Source organism: Sphaeramia orbicularis, chromosome 8 (genome assembly GCF_902148855.1).
Source record: "Sphaeramia orbicularis chromosome 8, fSphaOr1.1, whole genome shotgun sequence".
Taxonomy (NCBI): Eukaryota; Metazoa; Chordata; class Actinopteri; order Kurtiformes; family Apogonidae; genus Sphaeramia; species Sphaeramia orbicularis.
Window position 1 is genome coordinate 46,324,260 of NC_043964.1, and position 21,368 is coordinate 46,345,627.

A 21,368-nucleotide genomic window follows, 5' to 3' on the forward strand; every position below is an offset into this window, starting at 1 on the left:
GATCATAAGACACAACAAAATAAGCTATCACAACTAAGCCAATGACACACAGTTTCATATCTGAGTGTCATCAAGTGACCATGGTCCCATACAGATCCTGGGTAAATGTATAGAGCAAATAAATGAATGGATGTGCCACAATTACCTTCAGCTGAACATGGACAAAACAGAGGTAAGTTGTTTATGGACCAAAAGAAGAGTGATCAAAAGTCATCACAGAGCTTCAGTTATTACAACTAACAAATGTTTAGTTCTCATATTTCTGATGAAAGTCTGACCAATCATTTTATTTGGTCCGAATAAAATAATTGGCAGAGCCTGGCTGAGCCTCCTGTCAGTCATCCACCGCATCCGATACTGGTGTCTCTGAATCTGACGTTTCACTTGCGCTGCTCCTCTTGACACTAACCGCAGTGTCCTGTCTAGGGCGGTGAATGTATAGAACTCAAATGCACGGTGTGGAAGGGAAAAAAACTAATTTATTAACAGAAACAACAACCAAGGGGAACAAACAGAAAAAATCCAGCTGCAGCAGTCAGAGTCCAGTGAATGAAGGATGGAAATGAAGTCCGGGAGTCGGGTGTACTTGACTCCACAGACTCGTCCACCCAAAGCCTAATTATTACATCTGTGGGACTCTGTGTACATATACATGGTGTCACACAATGTAGGATGATGTAGGATGATAAATGTATGGACTATGAAACCTCAAATGTCCACGGACAGTGGCGGTGTCCATGCCGCTCACTGTATGGCCCACTCTGCCCAGGTGATGAGGTGCAGTAAAAGCAATGACCCAGCACTGCACAGACCAGACCCTTAAATACAGGGTCTCCTAATGAAACAGGAGCCGCTGCTGTGCAGCAGGTGGATGATGTGTCTAGTTGTTGGGGGAGGGATCCGTGGCCACGCCAAAGGAGATCATACCTCTGCCTCTACCTCCACTTCCATCGTGTGCATCAGGTGAGAGGAAGGAAGCATCAGAGATCAGGCAGGGGGAGCGGGCAGGACTTTGGAGGGAAGTGGGTGTTTCATGTTCAAATTTTTACAAAGTGCTGTCAGACATGCCACATTGGTAGGTATAGCTTTAAAACCATTACGAAGACAGCTTACTACCACCTGAAGAATATCCTTAGGCTTAAGGACTTATGTCTCATTAAGACCTGGAAAAAGTGGTTAATACATTCATCTTCAGTTGATTAGATTACTGTAACGGTGTCTTTCCAGGTCTGACTAAAAAGTCCATCAAACAACTGCAGCTGATCCAAAATGCTGCTGCTCAAGTCCACTAGAACCAAAAAAGTTGACCACATCACACCAGTTCTGAGATCTTTAAAGTGGCTTCTTGTCTCTCAGTGGATAGACTATAAAATACTTTTGTTAGTTTATGAAGCTCTGAATGGTTCAGGGCCCAAATACATCAGTGACCACTCTCACATTGTCCATCCAGTGCAAATTTTAGTTATTTTGTTTTTATAGAGGCTTGTTTGGGTGTTGCTGCTGTCTGTGTGCTTCCTGGGCGGAGCTGTGGCTCAGCAACTTTTGTGAAGATTTGGATTACATCCTGTGATAATCATAGTAAATTCAACATTTATAGAGTAACCACAACCCTTAAATACATAACTATCCAATTTCATGATAGCGTAGATATATCTATGATGTTATATTCACAAAAAAATTTAATTAGAATTTTTTAATGAGCTCAAAATACTCGCACAGTGCTAATTAAAAAAAAAAAAACAGAACAGCATGTCAGACTGAGCATGTCCTATTCACTGACCTAAATAGGTTCCTGAATTAATAATGAACTTCCTGTGACAGCAGCTGGTGAGTGCAGGGACACAACAGACAACCTTGGCTGGAAGGTGCCTCTATGTGCATGTGTGTGGTGTGTGATGTTGGGGGAGGGGTGGGTGTCCTAAGAGTAAATGTATGAACCATAAAAACAGATGAGAAGGAAGTGTCAAACAGAATTAGTCTGGCCTGACTTTTGGCCATACCTCAAGGACATTTTATGAACGAAATTTATGTAACATTATAAATATACAGGTGGGGGTTCCCAAACTTTGTGTACTTGGATCTGAAGGTATGAAGACCCCAAATTGTCATGCGTTGATGTTTATGTTGATTTAGTTTTGGGTTTTTGTCTCTTCCTGTTTTATTTTGGTGATGGTGGTCGCCTTCCTGTTTTGTCTGCACTCTGTCAATCTTGTCTTTGTCTTCCCTAATCCCATCATTGCCTTCACCTGGTGTTCCTCCTGTGATTGTCCACACCGGTTTGTGATCCCTGCCTTCCCTATATATTTCTCCTCGCTCCCTTTGTCTCTTGTCAGTGCATCGTGTCTGTGTCCATGAGAAGAATCCCTCTTGTTAAGTATGTTGAATCTTGATCCATGTGTTTTGTATATCAGGTTTTTAGTTTAGTATAGAGCATGTTGTGCTTCTCCTTTTGTTCATTAGGTTTTTTAGTAGTTCATTATGAGCAAGTTGTGCTTCTTCCCTTTGTTCATCCGTTTTGCCTTTTTGTATTTTTGTTAAAATAAATCCTTTTTACCACTGCCCCTTGAGAGACTTGTGCATTTGGGTCCACGCCAAGTGTCATGCCATAACACAAATCCAATCTCATGGGACCTTATTTGGTAAAATCTATATCATAGTCAATGGTGCAAGACATGTAATATTTAGATTGTCTTTGAATTCTGCCATTATTTGCACAAATGATGTTTGTCAATTTAACAGATAACTATACAAATGAAGAATGTTGCAGAGGTGATGTAATTGTAACCTTCTGTATTTGAAATCTGTTCAGAGTTGCTGTGCAGTTTCATAATGATCAGACTGTAGCGATATTCACCTCTTTTAATAGTTTTTCAAACCTCCCCCGAAGAACAAGGGGAACTATGCCAGTTAACAGCTGTTTTGGTGTTTGTCATTACCACACAAAACACTGTGTCACTGGGATATCCTTACATCAAACCGTGGCTTTACCTCATAAACTATGTTTTAAATTGACAAACAACACATGTGTAAATGGTGGCACAAACAGGATCAAGATCACAGTGAAATAGGCAATAATTTAGCTCCCAAGGAGTTACACAAGGCTGTAAGAAGACTCTGGTCATGAACTGCTCTGCTAGTTATCCTGCCTTCACGTGCCATGGGAATTATGGTAAATAATAGTTATTAACTCGGAAATTGCACATGTTGTATTTTCTACTGGAGAACTACTGGAGAAAAAATTTTGATACACAAGCTGCTGCGATGAAAATAACCTTTGAACTTTTAAACACTGCGCAGAGCAACGAGGGATTAATCACAACTAATAAACAATGGTCTTATTAATGTTCTGCTGATGATTTTGCACATCATCAGCTAACAGCAGCTTGCCAAAAAAAAAACAATGCTGTTTCAGATCAATTAACGCATCCAAAACTTTTTACCCAAGTAACAGGTCATGATAAATTGCGTGTCAGCCATTTTTCATTTTGCTACAACAAAAGCACTTGGACACACTGCACTTGTAATTTCAAATTCACTAGTGGAAAGGGTCCTCTTTCCAATAGCACATGAAGGTAGCATTAATTACAGTTATTGGTGTAATTTAGCTGCTTTAGCACATGTTAGGGTTGATTTGCATTAAATTATATGGTCTGTAAGCTAGTCTGCTACTACAATCAGACATCTGCAAAGCTGACATTGACACTGTTACCAAACTAGATACTTTTCATTAACAATGCTTTGCAGAAATTAGTTTTCACTTTGAAGACTTATTTCTGTGTGTATACTGCCGCTTAATGGAAATACTGAACCCAGGACCTCATACATGTGAGGCTGCACTCTATCACAGACTACATCACTTTTGTTGTAGCTCATATCAGACAGACGCACAGTCATGTATTCACACATACATCATGCAATCCACACTTTTTCACATGACATCCACTCTTTTTATCTTTGTAGTGAAGTCTAAAAATAAGCACCACTTGTGTGATTGTGGTGAAATATACGATAAAGGTGGTGCATGAGAAGCCAGAGGCCCTGGATGTGTTACATGGGAAGTAAATACAACAAGATGAGACAAGACAGAAAGTCAGGACTGTGTTTCGTGCAGCTCGGGGAGAATCTTGCAATACAGTAAAGAATTACTCGGAACATGATGGGTCACTTTTGGGTCACTTTAGCCAGTCCCCAAGCCCGGATAATGGAAGAGGATGGGAATTGGGGCATAAAAAACCCAAGAATGAACAGAGAATTGTTCATTTGTACTTCTAAACATATTTCGGATGTTTTTATACTCATTTTTTGGGGAAGGTGAAGTTGGTTCCAGATCTCAGAACCAGTTACATTTATGGAACCAGTTCCATTTACGGATCTCGGAACCAGTTTAGAGATCCATTAACAGAACCAGTTTTGTTTACAGAACTCAAAACCAAGGCGTGGTCCAAGCTCCAAGCCCCAGCTTTGCCCCGCATCAAGCTGTGCTCCAAGCCCCAAGCCCCAGCTCCTGCTGGGCTTGTAGGTGCACTATGCCACACTGACCCGAGACACCAAGCCACAGTATGGATCTCCAAGCTCCAGGCTCTCCATCAGCTCCTAGTGATGTTTAACTTAAACAGACCTCAGATTCAATTCCTGTAATGATCTGAGCATGGAAACTGAACTCAATTGCAAGACGCGGAGACAGACGTAAAAGTTCACTGTGTTTATTAAACACAATAATAAATGACAATTCACAGACAGAATTAATAAGAAGATCCTTAAAGACAATGTGTCCCGGACTCTTCACAGGATCCAGAGACGGGAATGGAGATTGGGCTTCACCGCCCAGACCAGTAACACACGTCGGTAACCCAACTAGGGAAAAACAAAGAATTGTCAGAGTCCAAACCAGGTCATACACGGGAAAGCAAACGGATAGGCAACAGGACATTAGGAACAGGCAGGCTCATGTACCAGTAAATCAGGCTGAAGGTCGAACACACGTAGAATCAGTTGGAGGCAGAGGCACAGACAAGGGTTGGGCAAAAAGGCAGGAGTCAAAACGCAATCCAGGTCAAAAACAGGCAAACGAACAGGATCAAAAAACACTGGTAAGTATCACACAGAGGTAGAATACGAACTGGCACAGGATAAAGGGAAACACAGGGCTTAAATACACAAGAGGAGGAGGAGAAAATGAGACACAGGTGTAGCAAATCAGGGTGGGGAAAGGTAATCACACAGGTGGGAGTAATGGGGAACACGAAGCAAAGACACCAGACATGACACATGAGGAGGACTTAAAATAAGACAGGAAATGATAGACAACACAGACAAAACCAGACTAACGTCTGGAGGCTGATGTGACAGTACCCCCCCGTCTAGGGGAGGCACCAGATGGCCCAGGGACGTCAGGGTGGCATTGGTGGAAGTCCCGGATCAGGTCAGGGTCCAGAATGTCGGAGGTGGGTACCCAGGAACGTTCCTCGGGACCATAGCCCTCCCAGTCAACGAGGTACTGGAAACCCCTCTCCCGACGACGGGCCACTAGGAGTCGACGGACAGTGTAGGCTGGGTCACCATTGATGAGCCGGGGAGGCGGCGGTGGCTGGGTGGGCGGGACTAACCGGCTCTCCTTAGCCAGTTTCACTTGGCTTACATGAAACGTGGGGTGAATCTTCATAGTCCTTGGCAATTTCAAACGAACCGAAACAGGGTTAATAACTTTGGAAATAGGAAATGGGCCCACGAACCTGGGAGCCAGCTAACGGCTCTCCACCCTCAGGGGAAGATGGCGCGTCGATAGCCACACGCGCTGGTTACACTGGTATACTGGTGCAGGGGTTCTGTGACGATCCGCAGCCATCTTGTATTGTCCGGATGACTTCAAAAGGGCATGTCTGGCCCGAATCCAGGTCCTCTTGCACCACCAAAGGAGAGCCAGGGCCGAGGGAACACTGACCTCCTTCTCCAAGGAGGGGAACGGGGGGCGCTGATACCCACATACAACATGGAAGGGTGACAAACCAGAAGAAGCACATGGTAGCAAGTTATGGGCAAATTCTACCCATATCAACTGGCGACTCCATAAAGCTGGGTTATGGGAGCCCAACACACGAAGACCAGCTTTCAACACCTGATTAACCTGCTCCGTCTGTCCGTTAGTCTGTGGATGATATCCAGAAGAGAGACTGACAGATGCCCCTATGAGGGCACAGAAAGCACGCCAGAAGTGTGCTACAAACTGAGGTCCCCTATCGGAAACAATGTCCTTAGGGAACCCGTGCAATCTACAAACGTTGTGCAGAACCGCCTCTTCCGTCTCCTTGGCAGAGAGGAGTTTAGGTAGAACTACAAAGTGAGCCATCTTAGAAAATCTATCCACAATAGTAAGAACTGTGGTGTTACCATCAGATGGGGGCAGGCCCGTCACAAAGTCCAAAGAGATGTCAGACCAGGGTCTTCTGGGAATCGGTAGGGGGCGTAGCTGACCGGCAGGAGCTCTGTTAGACGTCTTGCATGCCACACAGGTGGGACAAGCAGCCACGTACTCCGCCACCTCCTTCTCCATTACCGGCCCACCAAAACCATTGTTTGATCACAAACAAAGCTCGTTGAACTCCCGGGTGACATGCCATCCTGGAGGTGTGGGCCCAGTGGATAACCTGTGGACGGAGGCTGACAGGGACAAATAACCGGTCTCGTGGTACACCATCCGGGACGTCACAATCTCTGAGAGCATCAATGACCAACTTCTCAATGGCCCACTGAAAAGCACCCAGTACACATGACCCCGGTAAAATGGATTCAGGTTCCATGTCAGGCTTATTAGGCATGAAAATTCTGGAAAGAGCATCTGGCTTACCATTCTTGAAACCGGGCCGATTGGACAGGGAGAAGTTGAAACGGGTGAAGAAGAAAGCCCACCTGGTCTGACAAGAGTTGAGCCGCTTGGCGGACCGCAGATACTCAAGGTTCTTATGGTCGGTCCAGATCAGGAACGGGATTTCAGTCCCTTCGAGCCAATGCCACCACTCCTCCAGAGCCACCTTGATGGCTAACGATTCACAGTTGCCGATGTCGTAGTTTCTCTCGGCCTTGGACAGTTTCCTTGAGAGAAAGGCACAAAGGTGGAGCTTGTTATCCCTCAGAGAACACTGAGAGATGACCGCTCCCACCCCCAAATCTGAGGCGTCAACCTCCACCACGAACTGTAGAGCAAGATCAGGGACAGAAAGGATGGGAGCTGATGTGAAGGCCCCCTTAAGGTGCTTAAACACTGCCTCGGCTTCCGGACTCCATCTGAACACAGACTTAGGAGACATGAGACAATGCAAAGGGACAGCCACACTGCTGAACCCCCAAATGAACTTTCTATAAAAATTAGCAAATCCCAAAAATCTTTGAACCTCCTTACGTGAGGTGGGAGTGGGCCAATCCCTAACCGCACTGACCTTTTCAGGGTCCATCTGGACACTCTCCTCAGCGATGATGAAGCCGAGGAAGGAGACAGATGAGCGATGAAATTCACATTTCTCAGCCTTCACATTAAAGTTGGTTCTGGAGAACTCTTTGGAGAACTTGACGAACATGCTGGACATGAGAAGCTTCATCAGGCGAAAAAATCAGAATATCATCAAGATAGACAAACACAAATACATTAAGCATGTCCCGCAGGACATCATTAACCAGAGCTTGGAATACTGCGGGAGCATTAGTCAGCCCAAATTGCATTACTAAATACTCAAAATGGCTACTCAAAAACGCCGTCTTCCACTCATCACCTTCTCTGATCCTTACTAGGTGGTAGGCGTTCCGGAGGTCCAACTTCGTGAAAATTTTAGTGCCATGTAATAATTCAAATGCGGACGACATCAGAGGCAATGGGTACCTATTACGGACCGTAATCTCATTAAGTCCTCGGTAGTCAATGCATGGCTTCAGTGTCTTGTCTTTCTTGTCCACGAAGAAGAAACCCGTGCTGGCAGGAGACAAAGATGGTTGGATAAGCCTGCCGCCAGCGACTCTTCGATGTATTTCTTCATGGCCGCTGTTTCGGGGCCGGACAGGGAATACAGCCTCCCCTTGGGAGGGCAGGTTCCTGGACGAAGTTCAATTGCAGTCGTATGTTCTGTGCGGAGGTAAAGCAGTGGCACGTGATTTGTTAAACACTTGTTTCAGGTCATGATAGCATTCAGGTACCTTGTTCAGGGCAGGAAAATCCGTTTCATGCTCCTCCAGTGTGCGGACGGGTGCCACTGTTACCTGGGTAGGCTCAGACGACGGAACAGGGCTACTGACTATCCCACAATGGGAAACACACCCCTCTCCCCAGGACTGGATCTCCCCTGTGTTCCAGTCAATACGAGGATTATGGAGCTGAAGCCAGGGGTGACCTAGTATGAGGGGATGAGAGTCAGACTGGTAGACATGAAAATACAGTTCTTCAGAATGGCCATCCGAGAACCGGATGGTCACAGGTCGGGTACGGTGGGTTACATGACAAATTATACAATCATCCAGAGCACGAGCCTCCAATGGACGTTCAGTTCAGTTTCTGGGCTAGGTTAACATCCATCAGGTTGGCGTCCGAACCGGAGTCTATCAGGACGGGATGCTGTAAAGACATGAATTCAGAGCAGAGGTAAACAAGAGGTTGCAGACGTGAGGAGTTAGACACACAGACAGTGCGACTCAGTAATCTGCCTTCTCCTGACACTGCCTTGGGTTTGAGCAGGCAGTTAACTACTCTATGTCCCTCCTGCCCACAATACAGGCAGAGTTCTGCTGATAGATGGCGCCGGTGTTCCTCCGCAAACAGACGAGTTCTGCCCAACTGCATGGGCTCCTCATTAGAGGTATTACCAGATTCGACTACTGGAAGGGAAAGCTTATCATGTGGATTACTCACAGCAGATGATGTGGACGGGTGGACCCATGGTGATTCTGATTGCCACACTGACATTTGGTCTGAGACCCGGATAGCCCAGATGACGTCCTTCAACGATTTGAGCTCCTGTTGGAGCGCCATCTCACGTCCGATGGAGCGGCTAAGGCCGTTCTGGAACGCCGTTATCAAAGCTTGATCCTGACTCCACTGCCAAACAATCGAAATTCACACACATACTGTCTTATGGGGCGCCCACCCTGTCTCAGCCTCATTAATTGTTGACCAGCCTGTGGACCCTGAACAGGATGGTCATAAACTCTCTTTAGCTCGGTCACCAGGCTGTCAAATGAATGGATGACAGGTGACTCCTTTTCATACAGGGCGTTGAAATAACTCAATGGAGGTCCTTCCAACAAACTAGCCACGTACGCCATCTTAGCTGAGTCACAAGAAAAGCGCCGTGGCTGTGGGTCAAAAATCAGCTGAACCTGAATGAAAAAATTTCTGCAGGTGTCCGGGTTATCTGAGTACTTAGAGGGAGGTGGAATGTTTGGCTCCTCCAGGACCCTCCCAGGCGGGCCTGCAGCCACGGGTTCGACCGGTGGGGAGGTAGCAGTAGCCTGGGTACTGGCGAGCTGTGAGACCTGAGTAGACAGCTGATTCATTTTATCCAACAGGGAGAGTAAAACCTGTTAATGTCCTCCCAGGAGCTGCCCTTGGGACCGAATGGCTTCCCGGACCTGGTCTAGGTCTGCTGGGTGCATTGCAAGGCCAGTTCGTACTGTAATGATCTGAGTATGGAAACTGAACCCAATTGCAAGACCCGGAGACAGACGAAAAAGTTCACTGTGTTTATTAAACACAATAATAAATGACAATTCACAGACAGAATTAATAAGCAGATCCTTGAAGACAATGTGTCCCGGACTCTTCACAGGAGCCAGAGACAGGAACGGAGATTGGGCTTCACCGCAGAGAGCGGTAAATCGCGTCGGTAACCCAACTAGGGAAAAACAAAGAATTGTCAGAGTCCAAACCAGGTCATACACGGGAAAGCAAACGGATGGGCAACAGGACATTAGGAACAGGCAGGCTCACGTACCAGTATATCAGGCTGACGGCCGAACACACGTAGAATCAGTTGGAGGCAGAGGCACAGACAAGGGTTGGGCAAGAAGGCAGGAGTCAAAAACGCAATCCGGGTCAAAAACAGGCAAACAGACAAACAGGATCCAAAAACACTGGCAAGTCTCACACAGAGGTAGAATACGAACTGGCACAGGATAAAGGGAAACACAGGGCTTAAATACACAAGAGGAGGAGGAGAAAACGAGACACAGGTGTAGCAAATCAGGGCGGGGAAAGGTAATCACACAGGTGGGAGTAATGGGGAACAGGAAGCAAAGACACCAGACATGACACATGAGGAGGACTTAACAAAATAAGACAGGAAATGACAGACAAAACCAGACTAACGTCTGGAGGCTGATGTGACAGTTCCGAGTACACTCCAAGCCATGGTTTCTGGGGCACAAAGCCAGCACCGAGCCTTGGCACCCTGGGGTGCCAGGGGACCAAATATACAGACTCACAGAGCCCAGGTTGTGTGCCGGACAGCACTGGCTGTGCACTCATCAGAACCAGCTGTTAAACATAGCTGGGAGCTGATGGAGCTGTACTCAGAACTGAAGCCTTACTCAGAACTGGATTCGAGGTTCATTTAAGTTAAACGTAGCCGGGAGCTGATGGAGAGGTTGGAGATCCATACTGTGGCTTGGTGTCCCAGGTCACTATGGCCTAGTGCACCTACAAGCCCGGCAAAAGCTGGAGCTTGGAGCTTGGAGCATGGCTTGAGGTGGGTGTGAAGCCAGGGCTCGGAGCTTGGAGCACGGCTTGGTTCTGAGTTCTCTAAATGAACCCGGTTCAGTTTAAGGATCTCAAAACTGGTTCAGACATCTGTAAACATAACTGGTTCTGAGATCCGTAAAAAGTTCTCAAAACTGGTTTCGAGAATGGAACCAATGTCACTCTGCCCACTTTTTGTCTCTGCAAAGATGTTATTCCTCTTCCCTACCTTGTTTTTTACAATTTACATGCACATTTCCAATTGTGCACATTAAGTGATGACATCATTTAGCAACTTCTAGTGACTTTTAGGACAGACAAAAGTTACTTTCCTTATTGAGGAGTTGGACACACTGTCCAAACTAATTTGCATCTGTTTTGGGGTTATTGCTTAACCTGCAAGTGTGTTTTTCATTTGCATTGTCTCTAAAAGTGACAGGTTACACCACCAGTCAGATGTGTACTCTTTCAGCTGTGGTAAATTACTGTCATTAGTGCTGTTGTTGTCATGGTCATCGACAGCAGGGAGTCGAGCTGTGGTCAGGCGCTGAAGGAATTGGACAAAGAGAGTTCCAAAACTAGCAAATACGAGAATTCACTCACACGCAACAAAGAACACCGCAAATAGTACAGAATTCAGTCTTCATGGGTCTCCAGTGTCATCCATAAAGGAGAGTATTTAAACAAGGATGGTTGTGTTGAAGGAAGTATGTTGCATTGTGTTGGAGGTGAGCTCTGGTGTGTTTGTAACATATTCATTGTTTCAGGTGTTGTTATTTTTAGCCGTGATGACCCAGTGACCGTGTTTGTGTGTTTTTTGTGGACATGAGCTATGGAGACTGTGAGACTTGAGGCTAAATGTAGCAGCTCTGTGTTTACCACAGTCTGCTTTGTCCTTGTGGATAGACACACTGTCACTGTCTGCTTTGTCCTGTTTCTGTCTGTGATTACATGTGGCATTGGTGGGTGGATATCCACAACTGATAGCTGTTGTTGTCACTTTCCTGCTCTTTTTTCTTCTTGATTCATTCAGCTGTGTGTTGAGGTCTTGTTGATGACTGAGTGTGATTCAGATCATTGCTTTTTTTCATTGCTTTTTTCATTTGACACAAATTGCTTGTTAATGTTTGTTTTTTTGTGGTTTTTTAAGTAACGGGTTTGGTCAGGTGGAAAAGTGTTGGAACAGCAGTGAGATCAGAAAGATTGACCAGAGCAGAAAAGGCTTAAGCTCTGAAATACAGAGAAATACCTGTAATATCAGTTTTACATTTACGTTGATGCACTCCTCTGTGCATGAAAATAAAAGCATCAGTTCAGGGTGTTATGAACATAAAAAATATACTCTATATATGGTTTCTAAATGACTACAGTATAAAACTAAAAAAGCGCTCGGAGAGCGCAGACCTACGCCAAGGCAGATCAGTCCCCCTCCCCCCATCACCACCAAAATTTAATCATTTGTTGCTTGTGCCAGTATCAACATTTCCTGAAATTTTCATCCAAATCCATCCACAACTTTTTGAGTTATCTTGCACACGACAGACAGACAGACAGACCAGCACCGGCAAAAACATTACCTCCATGGCGGAGGTAACAAATTCACACCACAGAAATAAATCCAAATATCAAACATTATCCAGTGACTTGTGGATTTAAAGTCACTTCCTCTTCCTGTGTCCTGGCTTCAAACAGCAAAATCATACAAAGGCAGCCTTGTTTTTGTGAGAACATAAGAAAAGGTTGGTGTGTGGCCTGCTGGGAGAGCAGACAGGACGGGAGGATGATGGCATATGGGAATTGGAATCCAAAGGGATTTCTGAGAGGAAAGGACACCATGATACTGTCATGGTACTGCAGAGGTCATGCCACTCCTCCATATCACAGAGGATGAGCAAAAGGTTGGTGTGTATCTGTGTGCAGACACATCACGCATTAATGAGCTGCTGAGAACCACTAAAAACACTTAGAAAGGGACAGGCCTGACTTGACCTTAAGAATCAAAATGGCGCTGTGTCTGTGTTCAGGAGGTGAGGTGACATATTTTAATACCCTTTAACCCCTATGGCCTTGTCTTTAACTCACAATGACTCCATCGTGACAATATTGCTTGGCATTACAACTCTTTGAAGACTCCTCCACATAGACTCCAGTCTACTACAGTGGCATGAAAAAGTGTTTCCCCCCTTCCTAATTTCTTCTTTTTTTTTTTTTTGCATGTTTGTCACACTTAAATTTTTCATATCATCAAAGTAATTGAAATATTAGACAAAGATAACACAAGTAAATACAAAATGAAGTTTTTAATTGAAGGTGTTTATTATTAAGGGGAAAAAAATTCCAAACTTATATGATCCTGTGTGAAAAAGTAACTGGCCCCTAAACCAAATGACTGGTTGGGCCACCCTTAGCACCACCAACTGCAATCAAGCATTTGTAATAACTGGCAATGAGTCTTTTACAGCTGTAGCAAGAATAGGGTACCAAATTATTGATTAATTGAGTGTTGATTTATTGATTAATTTAGTTATAGATTTATAACTAAGCTTAAACTTAAATCAACCCAAAACAATAATTTAGAAGTCTTGCAAAGGTGATAGTTCGTGGACTGCACAGTGAACCCATGTGTAAAATATACAGTACACAAGCACAACTGAGGCAATGGATTTATATACATATAAATAATTTATTAACTAAACTAAGACACACAATTATTTACATGGCACATATAGTGATTTTGTCATTCAGTCTATTTCTTCTTCTGGGTTCATCTTCACCTCTGGATAAGCAACAAGTTCCGGGGTGCTCTCAATTACCACGACAAGGGAAATGGCTCTTGATGAAGAACAGAACGAAAATGAGCCTAAGTTTCATTGTCTAAAGTCCATTAGGCTCATTCCTTAAGATCATCTGTCTTCGTAAATGTCATTTGCAGAGGATGTCCCAGCATTGACCTGCTAACCAACCAATCAGCATGGTTGTTCAGGAATTTGGTTTGACACGGAGAGGAAGATGATATAATTTATCATTCTGTTTTTGAGTCTGTTCACTCACTCCACCGTCATGAGACTACACAGCACTGTGGAGGAAGTTTGGATTTGGATGGTTTTTGAGCATGAACCACTTTTGTAGGGTCATGCCACAGCATCTCAATCAGATTCAGGTCAGGACTTTGAGTAGGCCACTCCAAAGTCTTCATTTTGTTTTCTTAAGCCATTCAGAAGTGGCTTTGCTGGTGTGTTTTGGATCATTATCCTGCTGTAGAACCCAAGTGTGCTTCAGCTTGAGGTCATGAACAGATGGCTGGACATTCTCCTTCAGGATTTTTTGGTAGACAGCAGAATTCATGGTTACATTTACCACAGCAAGTCTTCCAGGTCCTGAAGCAGCAAAAGAGCCCCAGACCATCACACTACTACCACCACCACCACCATATGTAATGTTGCTATGATGTACCTTGTCTGAAATGCTGTGTTACTTTTACGCCAGATGTAATGGGACACACACCTTCTAAAAAGTTCAACCTTTGTCTTGTCAGTCCACAGGGGATTTTCCCAAAAGATGTTTTCTTGCAAAACTGAGATAAGCCTTGATGTTCTTTTTGCTCAGCACTAGTTTTCATCTTGGTTCTCTACCATGCAGGCCGTTTTTGCAAAGTTTCTTTCTTATGGTGGAGTCATGAACAGTTATGAACCTTAACTGAGGCAAGTGAGGCCTGCAGTTCTTAGGATGTTGTAGGGTCTTTTGTGATATCTTGGATGAGTCATTGCTGTGCTCTTGGGGTAATTTTGGTCGGCTGGCCACTCCTGGGAAGATAGGAAGATACACCACTGTTTCATGTTTTTGCCATTTGTGGATAATGGCTCTCACTGTGGTTTGCTTGAGTCCAAAAGCTTTATTATTCAATTCAATTATTATTCAATTCAATTCACCACACCTTATTTGTCCCCAAGGGGCAATTTAAAAAGAGCATGAAACTTATTCTAAAAGGCAACACTTGTCACAAACTTAAAAAACACATAGTCCGGGGTCAACACTCGCAAAAACAAAGAAAACACACATTAGTAAAGTGCTTAGTGTGGTGCAGTTATAAAGTGCTAAGTGTAGTGCAGTTGTAAAGGTTGGCTGGTCCAGAGTTGAGGAGCGGGACAGCCCTGGGAGCAAAAGTGGCTTTCCTTCACTTTGTCCTGCAGCTAAGAAAGTGGAGTCTACACCTAGAGGGGAGCCACTGAAATTCTGAGGATAGAGTGTGAGTGAGGTCTTGTACAGTCCTGTGAGCTAATTTCAGTCAGTTGATCACATAAGGTTGTGAGACTTTGAATAGGCTGCTCGATGATCTTTGAGCGGATTTTGTGTTCAACAGACAATTTCTGTTTTGCAGAGTGATGGAGTGAAACCAGCAGGTGAAGGAAAAGGTTTTGACATTTTCAATGAATTTATAATAGAATGTGGTGACAATATCCTTGTTAACCCCAAAAGATTTTAATTTCCTGTGAAGATACTGTCGATAGCCACTTTTACACAGAGATCCCGGAAGAAAGGCGAGATGGCGATTCCACCTTTTTTCCACCACTGACTGATTTACACAGCCAAGCCAAAAGCGTTAGAGGCGAGACAGGCTGGACTTTTACACAACACAGCCTGCGTTCCAGAATCAAATTGGGGCAGTGATGCAGCACTCATTTTTAAATTCCCCCAGCTCGGGAGAGACAGTGGGTGCATATGGAGGCACTGGCATGGATTCTGTGGCAAGGCTTTGTGCCTGGCACTGCCGGCTTCATTGCCGGGGCACTGCTAGCTTTGTGCCCGCTGCTGCTAGCCGGCTTTGTGCCTGCCGCTGTCAGCTTCATGCCCGCCACAGTTGGTTTCATGCCAGCCCTGCTTTGTGCCTGCCACGGCCACCTTCGTGCCCCAGGTGAAAATGCCACATAGCCACTGAATCACGCCAGTGCCTCCATATGCACCTGCTAGGGCTGCACGGTTAATGGATTTTAAATCGAAATCAGATTTTTTAATTAGGATGATTTTTAAAACAAGGGAAATCATCAAATTGATTTCATTTCTCTCATGCCTCCAGGCTGTGCGCCTGTGGGCAACCGTAGGGTCCTCCTCCAAACTGTGAGAGTGGTCTTTCACAGAAGTACGTGTAATGAGCATGGACATTAACTCTGTTAATGAGCCTGCAGTAGTGATACCAATGTAAGCTGTGGTTTCACACACGGATCCTGCAATTGAAATATAGCTGCATGGGGATTACTCATCTTACGCTGTTCCAGATCCGTACTGTCTTCTTCTGATCCGGGTCCGGGTAGCGGGGTCAGCAGCCTCAGCAGAGTAGCCCAGACAGCCTTCTGCCCAGACACATCCATATTAACCCTCTAGCGTGTCTTGGGTCGGTCTCCCCCACACACCGATCCTCTGATTTAAACAGAACCGCATGAGGATCACTCATATTATGTGGTCCACACACGCACGCATGACTGATGCTTGTCACTGACTTACATTGGTATGACTTCTGTGGGCCCAGATACCCCAAAAAGGCAAAAAAAAAAACCAAAAAAACTTTTTTTAATAATTAATTGATTTCTCTTACTTGCTAATTTTTTCATTCACAAATGTAAGTTCTGTAACACAAAACCAAATTATTTATTTTTTTGAAAGATGCTGAACTTTATTTAAAGCTTTTAGATAAATCTGGAACCAAAAAGGCTATGAAAACCATCAGTATTTGTTCTGTTTTGGACATTGTATTGTAGTGTATTCCCCCTGGCAACCTTATTATATTATTTTCTTGTATACATTGTTTGTGTATTCTACTTCATTCAATAAAGATTTAATGAAAAAAAAAAAAAAAACTTTCTGTGGGCCCATCACATGATACCACCACAGGTTTGAGTTAAGGAGCAGTGCCTTGCATTGCGGGCTGCTCATGAAAACGAAAAAAAAAAAAAGACTTCTGTTACCTTTTGTAGTTTCACCCAAAAATCGAAATCAAAAATTAAGTTTTTAGAGGATAAAATCAGGATTTTATTTTTTGCCAAAATTGCGCAGTCCTAGCGCCCGCTGTCTTTCCCGTGCCGGGGGTCACCATCATAGAAATGTCACACCTTGATTGCAGAACGAGAGGTGTTCCTTTTAAATAGTGTTCCGGAATCATGATCCCACCTTTATCATGGCTCTGTTACTACCTTCAGAGGTGTTACAAAGCTGTGATAATGGTGGGACCAAATGATCCCACCATTTCGTTTACACAGACATTGTTCTGGAATAAAGGCAAAATAGTCCCACAACAGAAGTGCTGTGTAAAAGGGGCTTATGATGGCATTTCCTGAGGATTTCCTCTGTGCTAGAGGAGAACTTATGCAGGTTGTCAAAGACAGTTCCTAGATACCTCTACTCACTAGCTGGGTTTCCATTACCTTCAGAAATGTGCAAAATGTAAATTGCGCAATGGAAAACTGGTAATGGAAACACCGAAATGTTGCAAAAACTGTCAAAGATCGCAAAGAAGTTTTTTTGCTCTCATGAGGTGTTTTTTGAGACATTTTTATATAGAAGTGTAATGCAAAAGTGTAATGGAAACACGTGCATTTTCACACATCTGTGCACGGTGGTTTTGCTCAAGCCAAATGTCTCACCTATTACCCTATAAACTTAGGGTAATAGGTCAGACAGGTGGCTAGTTTGTATAGGACAATAGCCACTCGCTTTTGTGTAGGAACTGCTTGTTGAGGGCATGACAAGTCTGGTGCCACAAGAAGAGTGGCAGTTCTAGCTTGGATGACACCCTGAGCGAGCTCTCCCTTGAGTGCCCAACAGGAGCAGAGTGTGATGTTTTATTATATGTCCACAATGACATCTAAAAATATAGAAAAAGTAACAGGGTCTGTGTGGAAAAAAAATAACAAATTATATTAGAAAAGCACTTGGAGAGCACAGACCTCCGCCAAGGCAGATCAGTCTCTCAGTCCCCCCCCCGATCATCACCAATATTTAATCATTTGTTCCTTGTGCCACTATCAGCATTTCAAAATTTAATCAAAATCCTTCCATAAGTTTTTGAGTTATCTTGCTATCAGACAGAAAAACAAACAAAAAAAATCTGTCGTTCCCCCCAATCACCACCAGAATGTAATCATTTGTTCCTTGCGCCAGTATCAACATTTCCTGAAAATTTCATCCAAATCTGTCCATAACTTTTTGAGTTATCTTGCTAACAGACAGACAGACAGACAAACATACAAACCCTGATGACAACATTACTTCCGCCATTCCTTGGAAGAGGTAATTAAATAGACAATACCCTGACAAGAGCCTACTGTCATGAGATGTGAGTAAAGGGCTCCAATGTTTCCAATTTGCCCTTCCTGAACTTGCTAAATGAATGATCCACTTTAAAAAACAATTTGCAACAGAAACAAAAAAGGCTGTTGTTCTTCTCTAAATATATCAACTATGTCAACTATGTAAATATGTCAATCTCTAACTATTTTTTCACCACTAACTAATGTCTTCTTGAAATATTGGTGGTGGCAACTTCTCCCATCACTCTCAATCCTACAGAAAACAAAGTCAGGTGGTACATTACTTGGTCCTCTGTGAAGGGCCAATGAGGGCCAGTTGGCAGGGTCAATTGACAGAGGGTCCTGCTCAGCAGTGGGACTCAGTGGGGGTTCAGCTGTAGGCATTTCTATCGGACAGCATATTGGCACATTACTCAAAGCACATAACAGTGGAACATAACACATAAGCCTACTTAGACATTATCAGAAATATTAAAAACACATAAAATAACTATTGTCTGGTCAAAATGTTTGCAGGAAAACAAACACAGACACACATTCAAACGTGCACACACACATTTGCAAAAACTAAACTGAAGGATCCTTTACTGGATAGAAGTAGAAGCAAACCAGTCTTCATCCTCAGTATCAGACATTAGTGGAGACACTGTCATTGAAGACATAAATGGTGGCTGTTCCTCAAGTGTCCAGCCCATTCCAGAGGCCTGTGTATCTGAGGAGATAGATAGCAGCTCCTCATCCTGAGGCACTGAGAACATTCCAGAAGCTGAGGGGGTAGATGGCAGCTTATCTTGACCAGTGGCATGGGATGAATGATCCAAAATAGTGCCCCTGAAATTGCATCAAAAGGCAGTAAATATAACTCTGAATCTGATACAAAACATTCATGAATTGTACATTTAAATAAACACGCCATTGCATACTATTAATGTCTCCTTACACACTATTAATCTAACTTTCAGGGAGGAACAGGGCACACTTTCATTGATGACTTGTTAAGATATAGGCAACCTTTATCACCAAATAGAGCTTTAGCAATTAACAAATGTTCGTCTTTGAAGCTAATTTACAGCATTATAAATTCTGTTAGCTAATTACAGGACCCAACAACTTTAACCCAAATGATTGATAGAAATAATAACCAAACTTGTAGCACTAACAGTCTTGTTGCACCACACATTATGGTGAAATTATACATCATGTTTCTTAGTTCAGTTCAACCGGAATATTGTTGTAGTAGAGCAGAGCAAGCATCATAGCAAAAGCTAACAAAACATAAAAGTTAGAACCTGCTTATCTACCTTAGCCCTGTTTTCATGACATGCATAGCTATATGGAGAGAACATCTGCATACCTATATCTTTTGCCTGTTTCTCCTCTTCTTTTTTTAAATTGGATACCTGAGAGACCCACAGGTAACTGTCCCCTGTAATATGACCAAGTGTTGCTTCTGGACGAAGAAATACAGCCTCATCTTAAACTAATCCCTTGTGTTTTGAACCAAGTATGAAACCAGATTATTGTAATCAGTGAGATCAACTAAACCTTTGTGACCGCCATTAAAAAACAAACAGATCTTGACAAGAGTATTCCGATATAGTTCAAAGGAGCAGCTTTAAGTTCTGCACATCAAGAAAAATAATTAGGGCTGAAATGACTAATTGACAAATAACATAAATAATCAAAATTAATTTTTCTATCGACAGGTCTCTAGTGACATTATACACTTTTGTATAAAGAAAAGTTATGTAACTCTCGAGTATTTAATTGTTTGTTTAGACTTTGTCAGACTCCATAATTGTTAAGCACAAAATGCACCTTTGTTTAACCCATAAAGACCCAGTAGTATTATTGCCAGTTCCCAAATAAATGTTTCTCTTTATTTAACCTTTCTTAAGTGATGTAGCAGCATTAACTGTAATATTATCCTCTATATTTTGCATTTTCACCATAAATCATGTATTTCCCTATATTTAATTTCCTATTTTTAATTTAAATCTTCTTGAATATTCACAGTAAATTCAAAGGTTATTGTATCTAAACAGAGAAAACTGAAGAAAAAGATATAAATAACTGAACATAAACCCAGTGTTCCCATCTACTGTCATTGATCCGACTCAATGGGTTTTACTGGTGGTTTAATGTTGTAGAAGATGACAGTGTTTCCACAGTAACTACAGAGTATCTGAACATCCAAATGTGGTCATATCTGATGACCATGTAAAGTATTTTATTATTGATAGGATCAGTGGAGTAACAGATGTTAAACAGTTTACATCAGTAGATAGTTTCGGTCACTGGTTGTTGTCTGGGGCTGTATGTGTAATGCTTTCAGCACAGACCCAGAACCCAAATGCAGAACGCAGAGACGGATGTAAAAGTTTACAGGGTTTATTGAATACAATTAGGATGATAATGATAGTGAACAGGATCTTGAGGACAGCGGGCAAGGAAGTCCTCGTCTGAACCGTCCTCCGGGTTTCGGACGCGAACCCACGGTTCGGCACCGGATTTAATGCCGGATCACCGACTAGGGGAAAGCAGAGGGAGGTCAGGGACGGAAACAGGTCATGCACAGGAAGGCAATCAGACAGGCGACAGGACATAGGGAAAAGGCAAACTCACGTACCGAGGAATCAGGCGAAGGCGTCAAAAAACCAGGAAGGCAGATGGAGGCTGACAAAAACCGACAGGGAGCAAGCAAAAAACAGGCAAACAGGATGACAAAAACAGGTCGAACACAGTAAGGCAAACGGACAAACAGGATCAGAACGCTGGTAAGTAATCTACTAGAGAAAACAAACTGGCGTCTGATCAGGGGAAAAGGCAGGGTATAAATACACAAAAGGGAGGGAAGACAACGAGACACAGGTGGAACAAATTAGGGCGGAGTCAGGAAATCAGGGTAAGGGTGAACACCAAACAGGAAGGGAAGTAAAGACAGCAGACAAGACACATGAGGAAAACTTAACAAAATAAAACAGGAAATGACAGACAAACATAGAAGACAGACAACCCCAGACTAACGTCCGGTAACCGGCTTCACAGTATGAGTAAAGGGGGAAAAAATTTTCATTGCTGCTGCAATATGTTTTGAATTTTGAATACTGAACTGAATATTTGTTTAACAAACTGTAAGAATTCAAATTGTTGTGCAATAAGTGTTCCCATTAAAGGAAAGAAAATGTGTTATATCACTGCAATAAATATAAATAAGAGCCAATTATGCTTTTACCCATTGCACCTAGTTGAAAAAGCACAAGGATTGTCAGTGTTTATGTTATTTGTGTATAACACTGAGTCACATTATAATTTACTTTTAGAAGTCTTCAGAGTTTGTCTTAAGTAGGCCT